General features: G+C 40.3%; 1 long non-coding RNA gene across 3 annotated transcripts in view; it reads left to right on the top strand.

Annotated features, from left to right (window-relative positions):
* Positions 1 to 17,591, top strand: part of LOC137177218 (uncharacterized) — a 281,510-nt gene that overhangs the window by 187,532 nt on the left and 76,387 nt on the right. For all 3 annotated transcript variants that reach the window (XR_010926015.1, XR_010926014.1, XR_010926016.1), the window contains 2 exons: positions 384 to 835; positions 1,766 to 1,882. This is a non-coding gene — a long non-coding RNA (uncharacterized lncRNA). The remainder of the gene's footprint in view (positions 1 to 383; positions 836 to 1,765; positions 1,883 to 17,591) is intronic.

Here is a 17,591-nt window from a genome sequence, read left to right as displayed (position 1 = left end):
GAGAGGGAAAGAAAGCGTGATTATATTTTTAATGTTCTCTCATTTTTGGATTACTATATTTGTACAAGGCTTACTGGTTTGTATTCATTAACATATTGGTTGAGTGTGGTATACACCTTTTTTTTCCTCACCAGTAAGAAACATTTTATTAATGAAAAATATCAATATCATGTACTGTATTTTTATGTTTGCTGCCAATCTATCATAGAGATTCTGAGGGAAGATGTAAGAAAATCTAGGCTTTAGAGGAGCTTTTTTGAGCCATATGTATTTTTGCACACCATTTAATATTAAATGTGGAATATGTTTTTCTCCTTGCCATTATTTGAAATTACTGCTGACAACAACATTGAGAATGTGTTGTTTTTTTTCATTTGTTGCAGAGTCTGCATTTCCAGAAGCAACCAAGATCCAAAAAACAAAGAACAGTACCCAAGACTGTGACAGCACAAGGTCCAGGAAAATCACATCACTCTCATTCAACCCCAAAAGACATTAAAAAAACTCACATCAGCCAGGACACCAACGCGAATGATCATGATGATGATAAAGTTTGGAATGATGTCCAGCCTTCTAATGATTACCCTGAGTCCTGCTTTGAAATGATGATCTGAGCAGTGCAGTTCCTGATGACTCCTCACAAACAGAGCCTGAGCACATCTGTCATGAAACTTTTGAAGATGTTCCAGAAGTAGACGAGGCAGATACAGTTGAATGGGATCTGGAAGATGACCTTGGAGGAGCAGATGGTGATGAGACAGTTGTGATAACATGGAATTACATCAACAATGAGGATTTCACACAGGCAGTTTGATAAGATCGAGAGCGATTTTGGGTAAGGAGGTAGAAATACTAAGACAGGTATTAAAACCTGTAAAAATAGATAAAATGGAGAAATGTACTGCTACTTAAATTCAATAAAATACATAGTTTTGGTTAGATTTTAATAGTCAGTAAATTTGATTCTATGAATTCAAGAAGTCAATTGTGCATTCTTACTTTGAAAAAAACTAACCATGTCCCATATTTTTCTGGCATATGCACTGTTCTATTCCCCCATTATTCTATGGACACATGAATGAAATAACCTGCAGTGCTGTGAAACACTTACTGTACTTACTGCAATCTTAATTCACCCCTTGTTTATTTAATTTTGCTGCAGCAATAATTGATCAACATTTAATTGCTCATGCTGCTTTAGAACCTTTTAAATTTCAAAAAAAAACAAACAAGCAAGAGCTGATGAAAACATGTGAAATTCCACTGTAAGATGATGTATAATTTTACTCTCTTAAGCAAGACATGTTGGCTTTCACAAAATTTTCCCTTTTTATATCAAATTTCTACATCAAATTCTAAGATTTTCCTGGACTTCCATTTCTAGTGTATAGTGATATAGCAAAGTCATGCACAACTTGCATTAAAAACAAATAGCAATAGTGTAGTGCTGTAGTAATGGAAGTCAGCCGAGTCCTTTTGACTTTATTCCTGGGACTGTGTGGCAGCTTTTATAAACACTGATTTGTGACTTTATTATATTTTTCTGTCTGAAATTTAAGAGATTTGTCTTTTTTTCCATTTCTCATAATCTAAGTGGAATTTTACAACTATCTCATGAATGTTCCTGGTTTTATCTAGAAGATAGGCTGATCTAGAAGACTCATTTAGAGAGACTTTTATAAATTACAGTCTACAATCAAATCTTAGACTTTTGGGTTAAAGTGTCTTCTATCAATTAATACTTTGTTCTTAATTCATCCTTCAGAGTGCTGAGCTGAATGGAGTACCTCTGCAGGATTTACAACTCCCATTGCCTGCAGATAATGGCCTCCCTACACTACATATGCAGTCCACACATGAGGAAGCAGTGCAAACTGCACAGGTAAGATTCATCACTGCAAGCAACATCCTTTAAACTACTGTATGATTTTACATAACTGTAGATGATGTAGGGATGTGATATAATGGAGCTATTTAGCATAAAATTTTCTGAAGGCGCAGCAGCTTGTGCATCTGGATGGTATTAAAAGGATATTTTCAGTTGACAGGAGACCCTCATGTTTAAAATTATGGAAGTCAGGTCAAACAGTAGATTCACTGTTTTTCAAATCAATCTTAAATAAATATTCACATGCCCATATTTAAACTCACAGTTTTCGGTTACAATAACTATCCATACTAGCTGTGAAGAGATTTGTTCCTAATGCAAGTCAAATGTATAAGATAGCAAACAAAATCCACAGTTATCATTTTGTGAAAAAATGTATGGTGAAGTTCAGCTAAAGCTAATAAGAGGAGTCAGAAGTCTAAGTTAATCAAATCAAATTATCTTCCAAATTCATTTTAATTCAGAATTTCCTCTTTGTGTCACTATTCCTTCACTGCAGCTCAGATCCTTTACAACAAGCACAGACATGAGGAACAAAGACAGCCATCAAAAACTGTTGTGTAAATATGCAAAAAATGTGAACCTATCCTTTAAGGCTAAGTATTATGGAGCCCAACAGTGATGTGGTTCATTTAACCAATTGAACGTGCTATCATTTTGGTTTAGTATGAAAGTCTACTTCACTGAGATAGGCAACTCAGCACAGTGAACATCATGTCACAATCATTCTATCAAAACTTTTTTTTTAATCACACTGCAGTTTAAAGTTCTAATAGGGGAGGAAAACTTTTTTCATAGATAATGGTTGAAGTGATGATATACTGGTGGAGGCTGCCAAATCCACATCATGCTTCTCATGATATTGGACATCGACATACAGACACGGACCAATACCTCTATTTTGAGTCACACCACCCACTTGAATAAGATATAGTGGTAATCTGAATTTAACATCACCCGACAGAAATTATATTCATTGACTTTAGATGCAAGGCCAGAAGAAAAAAATCCTGAATGCACCACTTAAGACTTTCAAATCAGTCTGTGCTTTTTGCTGCATTACTGCAAGAAGAGCTCTATCTTTTATATGGTTATATTCATTATTTATTCACTTTGATGGATTACCTAACCTAGGCATGTCATCGTGGTCTATTAAAGGGGAACTCTACCAATTTTGCACATAAAAGTCAGTCATCTGATACTCCAGTACTCAACCTGTAAAAACATCTGAATAATGTCCTGCGAGGCTCTGGAGGAGCTCTGTCAGGTCTGAAAAAGTAATTGTGATGATGTCATACTGAAGTTGTCAGGGTTAACTTGGCTTTACTTTTGCGATACCAAACAATTAGAGATCTCCACCTACTGAAGTCTGGGGATTTCTAAATGCACGGTAGTTGCTTGAACGGCGGTGAAAACAGTCGCAAGCAAACCAATGGCCTTTACGTTTTGTCAAGGACATGTCTTACCGAAAATGATCCTCTCCCCCCCATTCTTTTCTGTCGTGAACTGCATGTCACCTCCCCAGTATGAAGGGCCTCCCTGAAGACTTTGGATTGGTTCAGCAATGCAGGTTTTTTTTTTTTTTTTTTTTTTTTTAACTTTCTAATTGTTTCCACCCAGTTTTAACCACAAATCTGGGAGATTGTCCTCAGTCTCTATGAGCAAAGCATTAAGAGACTGACCTGTGAATCTAACTTGGGATTAAAGACAACAAATTTTGAATAGAAAGTCTGTGTTATAAACTGGAGTTGTGCAGTTTGAAAGAGGGTCTTATGAAGACATGCTTTTGAGTTGCATTATGGGAAACATAGGATCCAATATTATATGGACCTTGACACAAACACACTAAAAGTTAGGGTATTCTGGCCTCTGCTTCATTCATTCATCTTTTTTATTTGTTATGTGTATGTTTTGTTCTTCTAGCAGGACAGTGGACTGAAATTTCTTACCACAAGATTTGCCTTTAAATTAGCCAACTTCCCCCATCAACATCATCTGGCAACTCAGGAAATCCAGAGAGCCCTCATTGTGCATCAATTTGCAGGATAAAGGTCACTGAAGATCTTTTGGCTGTATTTATCGACAGCAGCATAATGAATTTGACTTTAAAGATGGATTTTTTCAATGAAAATGCTGTCGATGATGCTTTGTCAAGGGAAGTTTACACTGTGTTGGGGGAGCAATTTTTTTAACAGTGTGAAGGGGAAACAGAGCGAGTTCCAAGGCTAAGGCCAGATTTCTCTGAGGCTGAATGGCAAGCAGTTGGACGGATCTGGGTGAAGGGATTACTAGACCATGGTGTCATGCCAGTGAGGCTATCAAAGGCTTTCATTTTGGCCTGCATCCATGGAATTGACTCAGTTGATGTAGACATCCTGATGATGTCGTTTCTCAACTACCTCCCTCCTGTTGAGAGATCAGCTGTTGAGAAGGCTCTCCAGGGAACAATGGAGGAAAATGATGAAGAGGACTTGCTCGACCTTTTTCACAAGGATGGGTTCCCATTTCCTACCTCCAAAGAACAACATGGTGCCTGCCATCAAAAGAATGGCTCAAGAAAGCCATTCTCCAAGAGCCAAAATATATAGTCGATCGCTTCTCCACACCCATGGTACTTGTACAGCTGACTCTGTCAGACAAGGAAAGTGTGTTGTGAGTCAAAGAAGGCCACAGGCAAAAGAGTGTTGCAACAGTTTGAAACAACAAACGCGGTGCTGTCTCAGAGAGAGAACAGGCAGCCTTTAACCAACTCCAATGTTATGTAAAAAATGCTGACCAAACTAAAGCTGACAACCAAAGCGTTTCTGCACTGGTTCTTCTGTCATGTGTTGACAAAATTATGGTATAGTTTAATGCTGAAAGTGGGCTCAACAGAAGGCCTGTTGCTCATATCTGTGGAGCTATCCTTGAAGTACTGTGTACTTAAAGTTCTTAACCTGAATTTCGGTTCGGTGAATGCACTGAACCGTGTGGTGAACAGTCTGCAATTCTGTTTTCGTGGATGCAATAGTACATTACCACAGTTTTCACGTGAAGTATTTTACTTTTTAATATGCTTTGAAAATGACTGCTTTCATTTCAGTCAGTTTGACCCTAACATAGCTTTGAGGCTGAGATTAATATTGTGTTTTTGTTGCTAATGAAGACAGAGTTGTCCATCACTGGTAGAATTGTGAATTAATTGTGGGTGTTAAGGTGTTAAAGAGTCATACTTTTTAAATATTCAGGGAAAAACACTGTTTGAAAGCTAATGTTGAAGATACCTATTGTGAGATCAAAGTCTACAAGCTGATGTGGCCTGTGTGAAATGTGGCCTGAAAAGAGCAGCTTCTAATAGCCATAATATGCTCAACTGGCCTTCAGAATGTATAAATAATATTTCCAACATATTACTTTCTTTACTACTGTCTTAACTCAGCACCGCATTATAAATTGATGCCATCACAGAGTATTTTTTTAGAAATAATAGAATTTGTGTGCATTTTGTCATGAAGAGACCTCTACGTAATGGGCATTTTTTAATATTTTAAAGTTCTCAGTTGATCTTAATTGATTAACAAACCATTCTGATGAGGCAAAATTTAAATTTAATCAGGGTTGCAGGCCATGATTTCACACTGGATAACAATACAGAATAATTATTAATAAAAATATTCCCACACTGTTGACAAAAAGATCAATCGCTTGTGCTGTTATTTTCTACCCCTCTCTGACATAACAGTGCTTGGCAACACAGGATGTTCATACACAGATATTTGCACTGTGCTTCTCTGTCAATTACATGACGTTTGATGTTTGTACTACTTTGTTCTAGAAGTAGTAGAAGTCCTATTAATTTTCACAGAGATGATTGTTGTGTCCCAGTTCTACGACACATGCCATCAAATGTTCATGAAAGTGAGGAGTGATGTCGATGAAGTAGTATTTCATCATCGTCGCGTCATCTTACAGGTTCATAAAACCTCAACAGAACTGTTGTCTACAGAAACTTTATGAAACATTCAACAGTCTGAATAAGTTTACCTTGAGATTCTAGGTTGGTTTCAGATGAATTCAGTAAACATGACAGCATGTTTGTTCCTAACAACAATAGCGCTTTAAATAGGACTGCAACTAAAAATGCCCATCAGAAGTTCCCAGAGCACAACAGATAACATTCATTCTATTTGTTTTTTTTTGGGGGGGGGTTTGTGTTGTCTGACCAACAGTTCAAAACCCAAAGATATTCTACTATCATAAAAGACTGAGGAAACAGAAAATATTAACATTCAGAAACTGGAACCAGTAACTTGGCATTTTTGCCTAAATAGTAACAATTTAATAGTTGGCAAAATTATTACATTAATTTACCATCAGTTGATCAAGTGATAAATGGACTATTTATAATAGTACTAGTTCTGAATTTTACACAGGTTGGATTTCACTTTTGATAGGCTTTATATCTTAAGCAACACCAGCTGAGGATCATTGGTGTTGTATTTTGATCCATAAATCAAGCCAAACAGACATATTTCTTAGGAAAATGATGAAATATTGTGAAACATAAACATATAGCATGGTAACATTTTACAGGAGCCCTTGTGTTTCTGTGTTGACGAACACTGAGAATATCATTAAAAGGAAACTTGATAAAGAGAAATGACAGCAAGGAAAAATACTTGTGGAACCAACAGCTCCTCCTACTTCGCAGCTCAACTCACACACAATACTTCTGACTTACACAGATGCACTGATGGCCTCTCATGGGTGCATATACAAGTTCACATTCTGACATGGAGGACTCAGATGGGACTAGGCCATAAAGATGTTGCATAGTTCATATACATCCAGATTGCATAGTATGGTCAGGGTAAAGACACATTTATTTTTGCACAGTTGAACACGTTCATCCTCAACTGGGGAAAGGAAATCTCTTGTCCTTAAGAGTCGCAGGCAATGCATAAATCAGATTGACCCCTGGGGACATTCATGTTTTTCAATAGCCTGATGGTGTGTGAGTTCCAAACCTGTGCAGTGTCATCCAACTCATCCTGTTAAAAAAGAATATAGAAATACATTTAGGAAGAACTGTGCACACATATCATCTTAAATAGAGCACTAAATTATAGCATTCACCCTCCTCCCTCCCCTCCTCTCTGTCTCTCTCTTCCTCACTACCCTCCTCTCTGTCTCTCTCCTCCATGCTACCCTCCTCTCTGTCTCTCTCTATCTCCCTCCCCTCCTCTATGTCTCTGTCTCCTCTCTCTGTGTTTATCCAGGATCAGGGAGATGTTCAGGAATTAAAAGAAAGCCTGGTCTTATATGGAAAAAGGTTCTCCAGGCAGGGTTAACTGAGGAAAAAGTGAGGCTTGTTTGGTGGGTCAGTGGAGGTTGGAGAGCACTCCTGGTCTTCCTGAGAACCTTTGGTGGGGACAAGAGGGGCTTTAAAATCCTAGGAGTACTTAGGAAGTGAGGACTTTCAAAGGCGGAGGTGGGAGGGAGTGCTGGAGAAGGTAGAAGGCAAGGTGTCTTAAATGGAGATGGTTGCTACCCCAGCTGTCCTACAGGGGAAGAGCTCTGATAGTCAATAACCTGGTCACCTCATCTCTATGGCAATGACTCATTGTTTTAGTGCCACCACCAGGTTTTGTGGAAGAGGTGCAGCGGCTCCTGGTGAACTTTTTGTGGTCTGGTCAGCATTGGCTGAGGGTGTCTGCCCTGTATCTCCCTGTGGCAGAGGGCGGACAAGGACTTATAGACATTCTGTCCAGAACTGCGGCCTTTAGACTACAGATGGCACAGAGTCTGCTGTGCGGCTGCGGTCACTGCTGGTTGGCTCCCGCTCGGCTGCTTCCCAGGAAAGCTGGCCGGCTTGGGCTGGATAAACAGATTTTTTCTGCTGAGATCATCTGAAGCTGACCTGATTGGACTTAAACCTTTTTTACAGCTTGGCGGTTGACGCCTGGCAGACACTGAAGATCACAGAGACCACTGACCCCAGTCCGGGAATGTCAGGAGCTGCTGTTTTATAATGACTTCCTTACAAATAGCGCGCTTTCCTCCGCTACATTAAGGACTAAGTTTGTTGAGGTTGGCATTGTTAAATTAGGCCATCTCACAAGATCAACAATGGAAATGCTTTGTGGCATCACTAACATCAGGTCCTCCAGAGTGCTGAGGAGGATTGTAGAGGAAGTCTGGCAGTCCCTGTCTGTGCCACTGAGAGCATTTGCTGTAAATCGTGCTCTAGCTGACGTTTTCCCTCATCGTCAGTCCAGCTGTTAAGGAGTGGTGACAGGAGAGCGCACTGCTTCTCTCCCTGAAAACACCAGCGCTGGGTAGTTTCAGCTCTTGTGGGAAGACGTAGCTTTATTACAGCTGTGTGAAGGCACTGGACCTTCACTCTCAGGCTGAAGTCAAGAAGTGGAGGTGGAATGAGGTTTTTGTTTCAGACTGTACCCCTAAAGACAGGTGGAAGGTCCTGTATAAGCCTCCTGTTGAGAAATGGATGGCTGACCTCCAGTGGAGGATTATACATGGAGCAGTAGCCACAAACAGACACAGAACTCACCTGGACCCAAGTATTAGAGAGGGATGTCTTTTCTGTGCTCAAAGGGAAACATTAGAGCATTTAGTGGTCATTTGTACTCTGTTAGTGGGCTTATTGAGAGTACTGCAGGAATGGGTGGAAGCTTTGGGGGATGAATTCTCTGTCTCCTTGTTTGTTTTTGGGCCTAAAGGCTCAATTTATTTGGTCTTTTTTTTTGGAACAGCTAAGCTAACGATCTGGAAGACAATGAAGAATCAGATGTTAAGTCAGGGCTGGACTGATGTGGTGCATAGTCTGAAGGGTTTGGTTGAGGCTCATCTAAGAATAGAGCACACTTTCTACACCCTGACCAATAATCTGGATTCCTTAAGGGCTCTTTGGGGGATCAGACAGGTTTTATGGTTACTGAGGGAAGATGGTTCACTGGTCCTTAGTTTTTAACTTATCATAGCTTAAGTGTGTGTCTGTATGTGTGTGACAGGGAGGGGTTTTGTGTAAATGATTTGATGGAGCTGCAGTAATAATACCTGAGAATTTATTGTTTCAACTTACCAGTTCATGTTGAAGTAGATGATAATGTAATTTTTTTCATAATGTGGTGTAAATAAAAGTTGTGTAAAAGTCTCTGTCTCTAACTCTCTCCCTCCATTCTCTCCTCTCTCTCTCTCTCTCTATTGCCCTCCTCTCGTCTCTGTCTCTCCCTTCCTCTTTTTCTCTCCTCTCCATCTGTCTCTCTCTGCCCCCCTCCTCCTCTCTGTCTCTCTCTCCCTTCCTTCAGTCAGCCCCCCTCTCGCTGTCTCTCTGCCTCTCTTCCTTCTGTTCCTACCCCTCCTCTCTCACTCGCATACACACACACACACACACACACACACACACACACACACATATGAAAACACTATAATTCATTAACACACCTGGATGAATCCCATGCAACAAAACTGAAGGGAGCTTTTGTCCAGGAACCCACCATCAAATAACCTGTTGTCTCTGAGGTCTGCAAACAAGGATAACCACAACTCCACACACTGGCTGCAAGGGAAACCCCACCAATATTCAATGCTTTGATCGGCAGTTTTGGCTCCCTCCAAGTAAATATCAAGGCTGCCGTCTGGGTGATTGGGGAGGAGGAAATGCTGAAAGCCTCTAACATAGCCATTTTCGGTTCAAAGATCACCTCTCACAACTCTAGGGCAGTCCTCTGGGTTACTATTTGTTGTGTAGGCATTAAGCCAGAATATTTTCCTTGAAAAACCATCAATATTTCCATTGACACAAACGCCATATGGCTTCAGTTTATCATATGCTTCCAGGTGCCAGATGAAGTTCAGCACTTTAGAGAAGTAGCTCCTGTGTCTGAGACATCTTGATTGCCTTAATGACACTCCTCTGGGATCCACCTCCTTCAACACCAAGCACACATCTTCTTTCCTCATGTTCTCTGCATTTAGCATACATTCACCAGTACCCGTGAAGCTGCCTAGAGTACTGCAGTTGGTTGCTAATGAATTCAACCAGGACTGCCAGGTCAGAATACACTTTACGATGAGTGTCCCTTTGCGCTAAGTATTCTCTTCAGATGTCTCCCACTTATGTGAAAACCATGACTACTACCAAGCACTGTTTTACTGTCTTATTATATTTGAGGCCAATCTCAAAAAAAAAAAAAAAAAATCTGAACTGACTGGAAGTAAATTGACCTAAATAAAATGAAAAACTATTGCAAGTTCTTGCAAAAGTGCATCTTTTTTCTTTCAACTTTCAATTTTTTTTTCCCCCTTCCATGTCCCCTCCCGGGCTCCATACAAATGAACCCAACTACATGCATGGAAATACCCATGCCTGGTCACACCAGACAGTGGAAAAGTAGCTGTGTCCATTATTTTTTACACTCTATAGTACATCTTCAAGTGGTACTTGAAGCTTTATGATGTAACATGTGGCACATACATTGGCTACCGTTGGTTTTGGTAAGTTTCATTTCTGACTAAATAGATACGAAAATGGAGAGCTCCATTGATGCTGCTTCTCATTTGAAATTGGACGATGTAGCATAGCTAATATGAAAGACCTTTTGGTCTTAAAGGTCAGCACTGTCAAATTCTGATGACTAAGCCCATGGGCACATACTGAGTAACTGGGTTGGAATCTGGGCAAGGACATTTGTATTTGGTATTTCCCATCACTCAACACTGTTGGCAATCTAATAAAGGCAAAATATCATTAAAAATGAATTTAGAAACCCAAACCAATATCGGAGGTCTAGTATAAAATTGGTTTTGCTTACTAGAAACGATGCAGCCAAATTGCAATTGCAACCACACTGTTACTTTCAGCACATTTTGCCCAGATGGGACAAATGCAGTATTTTTTAGCTCAATTTATAATGCAAGAAGTGGAATAAAATGTTGTTTCTTCATCTTGGGTTAAGTCTCTGGGGTTCCTGCGTTCACAACTTTTTTTCATATACAGGAATTTGAAAATCAGTCATGAATTGCAGCAGATACTTCTGATTATATTGCACTAGTTTGAATATGGATGAAATTTGTTTTACATTCATTGAAGATTTTCAGTTTTCTGCCAGCGCTGACACCCTTCAATTAATTCACACCATGGAAAAGTCCAACATGTCCTACCACGATAATGCTGTTTGTTGTTCCATGGCCACATGCACATTCACACACACTGTGAAATTAGAGTGTATTAATTGTCACCCGCTGGCTACTACTGAACACTGCAAACGTGCTCTCACACACACACACACACACACACACACACACACACACACACACACACACGACTGTCCCAAGGTCACCTGCTGCTTGTCTCCCTCTCTTCTCTGTCTCTCTCCCCTGTCTGTCTCTCTCTCTTTCTATCTCTCTCTCTCGCACTTACTTCTTCACCTTTGCACCTCTCTTCACCACCACCACCTACCAACTCGCACGCACACACACACACACACATATATGATACACGCCACACACCGCCTCCTTCTCATGTCTGGGCAAGGACACAGTCAAGCTGACTCACCCAGAATTGAGCTGTCATCTGTGTCACCTCAGGCTTATGTGTGTGTGTGTGTGTGTGTGTGTGTGTGTGTGTGTGTGTGTGTGTGTGTGAGCGTCACCTTGGGCTGGGAGTGTACTGTGGGAGGTTACTGTCAACATGCACAAGCTGGGGTGTATGGGCAGAGGCACAGGACTTGATTTGATCATCATCTTGGAGACAGAGAGAACATGACTAATGTGCCTGTATGTGCGAGAGAAAGTCCTCCTGGTTTTTCAGAGAGCATACCCCCCCTCCTACACACACCCTAACACACAAACACACTCGAGTACTTGCGGGTAACACGCATAGAGACGGAGCTGGGTCACAAACAAAATTAATTACAAGGAAAATAATATTAAAGGAAAGAAACAACAGTGGAGGGGATTATGGGGGATGAATGCAGATGGGATGGAATGTTAGCTGGCCCCTGAATGCACCACGCAATCACACCTGGTAGGGGCCGACTATTCCTGTTGAGCACTCTGCTTTTGTCTGGTCCCTCACACACACACACACACAAAGGCAAAATCTTTCTCCTATGAGCATCTGGGCAACAGACAGGCCTATTAGCCCACAGGGCCTCGCAGTGCCAAAATAACAACTGCAGCATATGCCTGCGTAATAATTGCATTAATGTTGAACATGTCTCTCCGGGGGGTGGCTGTGGTTGACGACTTGGGGGAAATTAAAGCTTGTTCTTGAAAGCATGAAATTAGAATTTAGTAAATGTTGGAATGGAAGAGGGTACAGCTAATTATCACTAACTACATAGTAATGGATGAAGAGTTCATTTCCAAAATGCTGGATGTTTGTGGTGGAGAACAGATCGTTACCTGGAGCTCAGCATTTAATATATTTATAACACAGAAAGTGTAGCCTTCAAATGTCATGCAATGTCAACCCAAAGGCTTAACACTGTTTAAAAAGTCTGTCTTTTTAAGTGTATTTGTTAAATATTTATGACATGTATTTCTGTTCCAGGCAATACAGAAACAATGCCTCACCATGTAGCAGTGGTGATGAAAATGTAATGAAATACAGCATGAAAAATGTGTTAAAAAATGTCAAAGAACCATATTATTTGGGAATATAATAAAGTTTAATTTATGAAAGGTCCTTCGAAATTGTAGGACTATTCCTGCTGTGAAACTAATGCATTGCCTCTGTCTTCAGTATCATGCCAAGCTGCATCAGGGGCACAAGGCTGTATTTTTATTTTCTATATTTCTTTTCAACTGGAAAGTGACAAGCTCAAGAAAATAACTAGCTTGAAGCTGATTGTAAAATCCTCGCCTGGCTATATCCAGATGAACTTGTTTTGACTATACAGAATCATTGCAGTGTGAGGGGGGGCGGGAGCGCTCAGAGGGCATTTTAACATCCTGTCTTTATGATAAACCATTTAGCATGGTGAGGTAGATGGAGCAGGTATGGCAGACGAGCCGTTGCCCCCAAAAGATTCCATTTAGTGGCCACATCACCTTGTGAAGTTACAAATTGTTTTTGTGCCCCGCGGCTAAACATAATGAAGATTCAAGGCGTGCCAGGGAACGCAGTGATGTGTGTCCAAATACTTGCAAGAGCAAAAGGAGCGCGCACACACTCCAGATAGCAGGCGTGCACGCACACACTCTTCGCACATACAAATGCTCACATACCTTCAGCGCCGCTACGACACAGGCATACAAACACACATGCACACATCTTGTCGCCTGGTGGACATTCATTAGGATGCAGAGTGGAGGGATAATGTGGTTTAAGCAATCAAGGAGCTGGCAGACCTGTTCCCCTGCTGAATTAAAGATAAGTCCAAACACCTTGAGAGACCAGATTATAGGCCCATATGTGGATATGGCCCAATGTAGCCAAATGTGTGTGTGCGTACAGTATGTGCATGCGTGGCATGTTTGTATCATGTACAGTATTAGACAGCGTGCATGTGGATTCGTGGGGGAGGGATGTTAACACATTTGCATGCATTGCACATGCAGGAATAATCTACTATAAATATGACACCAGATCGATTACACAACATATTCTTGATGCCTTACTCCTTTTTTTCATTTAAACTACTCAAACACAATCAGAGCTTTCTAACAGTTAAAATGTTTGCACTGTAATCACAATGGGATTCCTTGTGCAATGACATCATTTTAATCGTTTACACTTCCAAATATAGAATTTCTTCAGCATTGGGCAGAAGTGCCATTTCAGCACTTTGCTACTACTATTACTAACACGGCCATTCATGAAGGTGATTTGTGCCAGTTTTATGTGGAAACTAAATGTGTTGGTGGATATTTTAGGACAAACATTCTCAAAAGAGCAGCTGTGTTTTTCAGGATTGATAATTGGAGGCAAAAACAAATGCTAGTCATTCAAGGAACAGTTGGATTTTCACCTAAATAAAGCATTTTTCTGTCATGTTGGCACCTGTGTGAGAACTAGTTAAAGGCAAATCCAATCACCTGCATAGCAAGTCTGTTCTAGGTGCACAGTTGATACCTCTAACCCATTGAAATGTCTGGGTTAGTGAGGCTAAGAATGTCCATTAATACCAAATCTAAGCTCACTTTGACCTTTCTTGCACCTCAAAAGAACATGTGTGCTTGAATTTTCATTCTGTGCATGTACTCGGTTGTATGTCAAGGGCGTGCAGTTTTGTTATTGTCGATACACACGGATGCACGTGTTTGTTTTTCATTTGTGCACATGCTCACTGCAGCATGCATATATACCGTTCAGAACTCATAAGGTGAAGTATGGGCTCTGTATGCTTTACGCTGTGGGTTTCAGGGCTGTTGAGCTGCATGAAAGTATACGTGTGTCACTGTGATAAATAGACCTTGGTGATTTCATTGTGTGTAGAATCTTTCCATGTGGTCGAACATGGACAAGCTTTCTGCTCTCTACCCTCCGCTGCCTTGTGTCAGATAAGAGCCACTACTGACTTGAACTGGCTGTATTCTCCTCCAAACATACCAATAATAACCTTACTTCACAGAGCACTTTTGAAAACAAGCTTCCTAAGTATTACAAAATGAAATTTAGTTCAAAATAACTGTGTGACATCTTGGACTTGGCGTCACCCACACATTCAAGGAGAATAGGAGGAGAGATTTGCTGGCTTGTAGAGGAATTTGAGACTGTACTCGCATGGAAAACATTTGTTATGTTCAAGTGACAAAGCCCTCTAGCGCCTGTAGTAATTATAACTCGAGCATAGGAGGAAATCAGGTGACGTTACTAGAGAATGACAAACTACGTGTGAGGAGGATGTCGGGCGGAATGTTTGGGTCAACAGACATCAGGCTTTCACAAAGAAAATCGATGTTTGTTTCCTGTTTCCAACCGCGCATCACTATTGCTTTTTTTTTTCTTCTTCTTCTTCTTCTTCTTGACCGGACCATGATCATCCCATTATCACGTGGTAGGTATTGTCACCATCACGATGAAGGAATGGCATATTATATGCGGATATTATATATTATATTGTCTGCGTAACAGTTGATAGAGATAACATATGCTTGCACCAGCATGCTTAGTGAAAATAAGAGGGGGCCTAAGGTGGAACCTTGTGGCCCACCACAGGAACAGAGACAGAAAATGAAGTACAGTTAACAGAATAGTCACAGAGGTCATTCCTTCTGAGTACTGCTGCCCACAAAATTCTTAAACACCGGATTAAAACAGTTCAAGGAGATTAAGGAGACTAAAAATGGCACAATTTACAGAGTCGGCTACTAAAAGAAGATGCACCTTTAATATTCCTTAGCCTAACTTTTCCCAGAGTCCCTATACGAGTATATATAATATATAAGAAGTATAGTAAACATCTAAATGACTAAGCAAAAACTACTGATTGTTACCCAATTTCTCTTTTCACAGCCGAAAAAGGGCACATATTGATTCTAATAATAATAATAATGATAATAACAATAAGCTTAATTTATACAGCACTTTTCAAAACAAAGTTACAAAGTGCTTTACATTGTTAAAACATTTAAGTTCTACAATAAAGCAGTAAAATCAGACTAATCAAAATACACAGATTAAAATAAAACAAAACAAATAAATAATAAAATAGGTAACAAATAAAAGCCTTTCTAAAAAGATAAGTTTTAAGAAGTGATTTAAAATATGTCACTGATTCTGTAAGCCTCAAATCTTCGAGAGCTGAGGGGCCTTGACTGCAAAAGCCCGGTCACCTTCAGTCTTGAACCATAACTTAGGAGCCAGAAGGACCCTGCCTGCTGATCTGAGGCTGCACGCTGGGTTGGAGGGGAGTAATAACTCAGCAATGTTGGTGGGTGCTAAGCCATGAAGTGCTTTAAAAGTAATCAGTAAAATCTTAAAATCAATTTTAAAACTGACTGGCAACCAGTGAGGAGAAGCCAAAACAGGAGTGATATATCTTGTTTTCTAGTATTTGTTAAAAGCCGTGCAGCTGCATTTTGTAACAGATGAAGGCATGAGATCATTTCTGGTTTGGTACACACATAACCACAGATGAAAGTTGAAGACTATATAAAAAGAATGGAAATGAATAAAACATTATTTGGATTGTATAACACTAAGAGAGGTGTTCATAGAGGTTTGAATTTTGTTAGCAGCAAAGCTGTCAAAGTGCCTGTTGCTTTGGTGTTTCCTTTGCATTTTTCACATATCACTTGTGTGCCCACTACTGTGTGTTTTCCTGTTGACACGTTCTCTTTTCTCTTAGAAAATACATGGGCAAACACATGCACACCAGCAGCCAATTATCTAGTCACATATCCACCCCATACAGACACAAATAGTGTATGTGCATAACATATTCAAGTGATTCCACAGCAGGACAGAAAGAGAAAACAGACTACAATGTTTGAGCATGTCATTTGCTGTGATGTGCTGTGATACTCATACTTTACTTTAAATTTAGTGCATGTTAATATATTGTAGAGAGGAAATAACAGAAACGGGGGCGTTGTCAAGCAATGAGCGGTTTGAGCGTACTTGAAGTTTACTGAGGGTGTAATCAAAGCTTTTGGGGAAGCGAAGGGAAGAAGAAACCTGTGGGAAAATGCCAAAAACTTGACATGAATGACAAAACAGGCCCAAATGAAGTCTTGGGCTCAACTAAAGAAGGAAACACTGGAGAGGCCGCTTGGAAAGTGGACTACAACAACACGCTGGAGGCTATAGCGTCACTCCACTCAGAGCTGCTGCTTGTCAGTTCAGAGATTTGTAACAAAATCGAGGCCGAGATCTCAGAGGTTACAACTACACTGAGAGAGAGGAGCCGAAAATGACGCAGCAATAACAGCGCTAAAAACCCAAATGTTATGGGTTGTTCCTCGGTTGAGTTGCTTGGAGACGGAAGTTACATGTGAGGAAATGATAAAAACAATTAATTGCCCCCAAAAATGGTAAGTGTCCAGGGCCAGAGGTGCTATACAATGAGTTTTATAAAACGTTCAACAACATATCCCCACATCTGCAGAGGATGTACAAATAAACTTTTAAGGCCGGCATGCTACCACCGACATGAAATGAAGCTACTATAACACTTATTCCAAAGAAAGGGAAATATTTAGAGCAGGTAGGTTCATATGGACCAGTGTCACAATTAAACACCGACCAGAAAATCTTGGCCAAGTCCTTAGCTAGAAGACTCAGTCCTCATATGGCTAAATTGATACACCTGATCAGAGAGGGTTCATCCTGAACAGACACTCGTTTCATAATTTCAGATGCCTTGTCATGTATTACCCCAGACATGCTAAGGAGGGTATCTTCATCTTGAGTTTAGATGCAGAAAAGGCCTTTGATTGTGTATCTGTATGACGTGATAGGGAAATTAGAATTTCCTATATCCCATAGGATTATGAGGGGTCATCTGTACAAGCATAAGGTAGTGGGGGGCTGGCCCTACCAGATTTTATGCACTATTATTGGGTAGCAAACATTTGCTGTGTCTCCTACTGGGTGGATGAGACGATTGTGCTCGCCAGCTGTCTGGATATGGAGCGAGAGGACTGTCTACTCTACTCGCTTGGGGCTACAGTAATGTCTCCCATTCATCTCAAAAAAGTATGTTATAATTACAACCTGATTAGTTGTAATACTATTCGGATCTGGAGACAAGTA

This window comes from Thunnus thynnus, chromosome 24 (assembly GCF_963924715.1).
Source record: "Thunnus thynnus chromosome 24, fThuThy2.1, whole genome shotgun sequence".
Lineage (NCBI taxonomy): Eukaryota > Metazoa > Chordata > Actinopteri > Scombriformes > Scombridae > Thunnus > Thunnus thynnus.
Note: the sequence above shows the minus strand (reverse complement) of the source record. Positions and strands in the feature narration are given on the sequence as shown.